This window comes from Poecilia formosa, unplaced genomic scaffold (assembly GCF_000485575.1).
Source record: "Poecilia formosa unplaced genomic scaffold, Poecilia_formosa-5.1.2 Scaffold115, whole genome shotgun sequence".
Lineage (NCBI taxonomy): Eukaryota > Metazoa > Chordata > Actinopteri > Cyprinodontiformes > Poeciliidae > Poecilia > Poecilia formosa.
Window position 1 is genome coordinate 1636887 of NW_006800054.1, and position 5010 is coordinate 1641896.

Consider the following 5010-nt stretch of genomic DNA (forward strand, 5'->3'; position numbering starts at 1 on the left):
TCATAACAGTAAAGCGGCACAGATCGGATTTCTGCTCCCTTTTTCTAATCTTTACTATTAATAATATTGGTAATAATGTTATAATGATAAATATTACAGTCAATTTACGTTTACATTGAAATACTTTCCAAGAAACCCGCAATAACCTTTAAGCTTAATAGTTCAAAATATAATGTTGATGACTTGTAGTTACTCAATGTGTCCACCAGGTAGCAGTATTATACCTACCCATCCTCAAGCTCAGAGACTCGCTCACAGAATGACGTACTATGATGTTCACAAAATGGATGTACTTATGCATAATGAACACAAGAGGGCAGTAAAAACATAACATGTTGATGGAAAAAACATAAATCAACTTTTTTTTTATCTTGAATGATCAGATAATTAAAACATATTTGGGGTCAAATGTGTATAGAAAGCATCCAGATGGATGAATAATCCCTTTAAGCTAGAATTTAAATTGGTATGTTTTTGTGACAATGTAAGAAAGGCTGAATAAAAAAAATAAACTTGTCGAAAAGGTTATTTTTCCCTCTCTTTTTTCACCAATTACATTTTGATGGTTTTAATAGATTCCAAACAACACAAAAGACAGAAAAAAGGAAAAAGGAAAAAGAAAAAGATATATAAAAAATATTTTAAAAGATGAAAGGAAAAAGATATATCTACAGAATCATTATCAAAGTAAACTAGTTCATGTTTTAACTCAGAGCCTCTTGAAGCCCCTCCTGTAATTTGTGTGGGCAGAGGAGCCCTTAATCACTTTAGCCTTTAGCTACATCAATCTCCCCAAAACATGAATCATGCGATTACTTTTATGATTGAGTCAGAGGTTGGAAAAGCTTTTTACACGTCACAATTAAAGTTTGAAATCAATGTTGTTTGTGTCACTGCTCTCTCTCTCTCTCTCTCTCTCTCTCTCTCTCTCTCTCTCTCTCTCTCTCTCTCTGTCTCTGTCTCTCTGTGATGCTTTCTGCATCCCTTTGTTAAACATATGTAAAACACACTTGATTCCCTCATAATTGACAGGTAAGCATCAAATGTATTGTTATAGATATCCATGACAATGACTAACATATGTCATCACCTTGAAAAAAAAAGCCACAATCAAACAGTGTGTTGGCAGCATTATGCATGGGGATGATTTATTTATTTATTTTTTTTTTAAATGGGCATGGAAGCTGGTCACAGTTAATTTCGGTCTCTCCAGATGAGCAAACCTGATGGAGACAAAAACTTTTGCCTGTAAATGTAGAAAAACGTTATTTCTCAAAAGGACTGTCTGAAGGGGCCTAGACTCAAATGAATGTCATACTCATTAGCAAAAACACTTCACCATGTCAAAAGAGATCAAAATAATTTCAAAAAAGTATTTAACCTAAAAAACACACAATATCTACAAATTCTTAACTGAGCTTTCGCCTTTATGCATTACTCACAAAGCCTCTGTTCTTGGAAAACAAAACCGAAGCATGAGAGCACTTCTTTTCCTTCATGCTCATATTTCTTCCCAGCCTTGTTCAGTAGAAGTGATTTGTTAATTCCTTGGGATTTACTCAGCTGTGACAAGACGGTTTAGTATGGAAAGATTTTCCCATCTTCCCACTGAAATGCGTAAATGAAGATACCAATACCACAACCTTCCATTTTGTTAATTTAATACATACTAGTGACGAAGCAGAACCTTGAAGCACTGAAATCAATCCACAAAGGCTTCTCCAGTTGCTGCTGTTGCCACCACTGCTACTGTAACCCCACCATGTTCCTTTCCATGCAGCTCTGTGCTGCCAGCTGGTTACGTAAAGTGTTTTTATATGAAACACATTTTGGTGAAGTCAGTGGAATGTCCAGTAAGTGCTCCAAATTAAATCTTGTGTCACTCTGGGAGTCTACAAGTGTGCAAAAAAACAATTCTTCAGCTTTAAGGATGACGTACGGCTCATGGTGCGCCAGAGGCAGCCTTCTGATGTGCCAAGTATTTTTTTTAACCAAGCTGTGTCTGAGAAAACTTAGTCAAAACTTACTTTAAAAAAATATTTTTACATTACGCATTTCATTTTCAATGCTTCAATCAGCTTAGAAAATCTTGCAAGTTAAACATTGATCTTTTTGCTTCAATCCAGTGCCCTCAGAAGTAGCAACAAAAAAAAGAAAAAGAGTTCTTTACAACAGAAGGCCTCTTTCAACCAGATCAGATTTCTGCCTTCAACAGTCTGAGTCAGAGAGAAAAAAGATTAGTGAGTCAGTGTTACTTCCTGTAATCCAAAACTGGCAGAAAGGAAAGCAGACCCCACAGATAGAGAAACCAACAGGAAAAAAAAAAAAAAAAAAAAAAAAAAATATATATATATATATATATATATATATATATATATATATATATACACACACACACACACATAGATTCTGGAGCAGATCTTTTAAATGATGTGTTGAACACATTTGTTTATTTTGGCCCATTGTTGTGCTTGCTCCAGCAAGACAGTGTTCAATTGTGAGAGCAGCTGGATATGTGACTGATGCAGAATTTCAGAAATGTTCCCAGAGATGCTTGATCTTATCTCTTTCTGTGATGCGCTGACTCTGCATGTTTCTTCAGATTCAGCTATTTGGATTTTTTTTTTCTTTCATCCAATTATTATGCTCTACTTAAAAAAATCATTTAATCTCCAATATTGTCCAGTTGAGAGTGGTATTATTCTTACAATTCCAATTAATGTAATAATAAAAGTCCATGTTGGATAACCTCTAATCGTTTTTGATCCCATCTGATCAAGTATTTATGTTCTCCTCAGCAAATTTAGTGAATTTCACAATAAAATGTCTATGCCTATAATTGTTTATGATCCCATCAGATGCCATTTGACCAATACACTTTGAAATTCATGTTGTTTATTTTGATTCGATGTCATCTAATCTATGTTAAATCAGTATGTGGAAGATAATGCAATCTTATCACCTCTGTGGTTCATCCAGATTGTACACTATTTTGTTGGATCTCCTTCCTCCATTCCTCCACATATTCACTCTCTTCTGCTTATCTGAGGTCTAGCTGTAAAAAGTAACAAGGCAATTTCAAATCCCTCGGTGTCTCCAACAACACTTTAAAGCTTTTTCTAAGGGATATATTAATCTCCAATCAGCACTCTGTCTTCCTTGTGGAACAGAGGTGGAAAACCTCCAAAGGTAGAGGTTCATGAAGCTTGGATACTTAAACCGTGTCAAAATGACCCCTTTTGATGCAAAGGAGCAGCAGCAGCTTTGCTATACCCATGACTGATTTTTGTCACTTGGCAGTCATAAAACTGAGTGCACAACAATTACCTGCAAAGTTCTCCAAGGCTCTATTATCAGGCCACTTTCATTCAATATCTATTATTCTCCCAGCTCAAATTATGGAATAATGCAACATATCTTACAATGGATGTGCTCACATGTTGTTATGAACTTTAACAACTACATAAAGCCTACCACTTTATCAGCATATTTACACTTACAAAATTTACTAGAAGACTTTTATCAAAAAGAGGACAAATCTATTGCAGCAGTTTTGAAGCCAATCAGCATATAAAGTTGATTCAGATTCCAAATCTAAATATTTTTTTAATTGTTGTTCTTACGTTTAACTCTATATAGGAAAAACAAACAAACAAAAAAAAAACAGAGGTGGAGCGGCTCATCAATTCATGCATCTGCTTGACTGTTACATACAGGAAACGCTGCGGTGCTGCTTGTGGTTAATGAGGCAGTGATACAAGCTGAGAAAACAAAAGACTGTTAGTCATCAGGTTCAAGTGCCATTTGGCTTTAAAACATGTTGCAATACGCATGCAATAATCAGACTCACCATCTTCAGCAAACAACTGATTCCACGTGTGATTTAGAGAAAGATACCATTCTTCGGAGTCATATAAGGTAAACCGAAACAGTGACCATTAATGTTACAACCTATCAGCATGGTGCGACGACAGAGTAAATTAAAAGAAATCTGAGTCAGATTCACCGGAATATGGCTTTTGCGTATTGGACAAACATTCCTTTGTGAGCTCAAAGTCTCGTTGCTAATGAATTTTTTTCCTCTAATGTAAGTAATCTGGATAAAACAGACCATAATCGCAGGTAAAAGACACACTTGTTTTGTTTCTATTTGTCTGAATAAACGCAATTGCAAAATTCAGTTCAGCAATTACTAATCAGGCATAAGTCAAGGAGTATCTAAAGGTTAGGATAACATCATGCATGTGACTGTGTGAGTGTGACGGATTTTTTTTTTCTGTGCATTTCCTCATTTGCTGCTAAACATAGTGTCGTAAAAAAAAAAAATTAAATTAAGCATCACACAGCAAAAGAGTTTCAATAATGAGACAGTGTTTGACCTAAAATGGTCAATGACAAACAAACACATACACGCACACACCCACGCACGCACACACACACACACACACGCACGCACGCACACACACACACACACGCACTCTACAGAACTACAATTTATTTCTGCAAGGTGTAAAGAGGTGATGCTTTACAATGTGCATAAATTATTTCACAAGTTTAAAGGATAAACATTTATATAAACAAAGTAATGTACAATTATTAGTGTTTTTAAAGGGGGGATAATCCTTTCCATTGTTGTTTATGACAGTGCCCCCCAATAGGCAGGCCAAATGTTGTTTGGGGCCCAGATTAGAGTTCCTTTTGGGGGTCCACTTCCAACTACACTCATCACAGGATGAAGGAAGCTTTAATGTTTAGTTCACAGGCAAACAAACCAGGCTGTTACTCACTGATCTATACCAACAAACAGTGACAGTGTGTTCATGAACTGTGCCCCTCAGCTAAGACACATGAAGCACAAATTAATAAACTAGCATCAAATGTAGACGTGTTATTGCAACTTTCAAATTCTGAAGGTGGTTTAATGTGCGATCTAAATCACTGGTGGTGCATTTTGAGCATATTCATTCCAAGAAATTGTCATTTCATCACTTATGCTGCCATTCCAGTAAA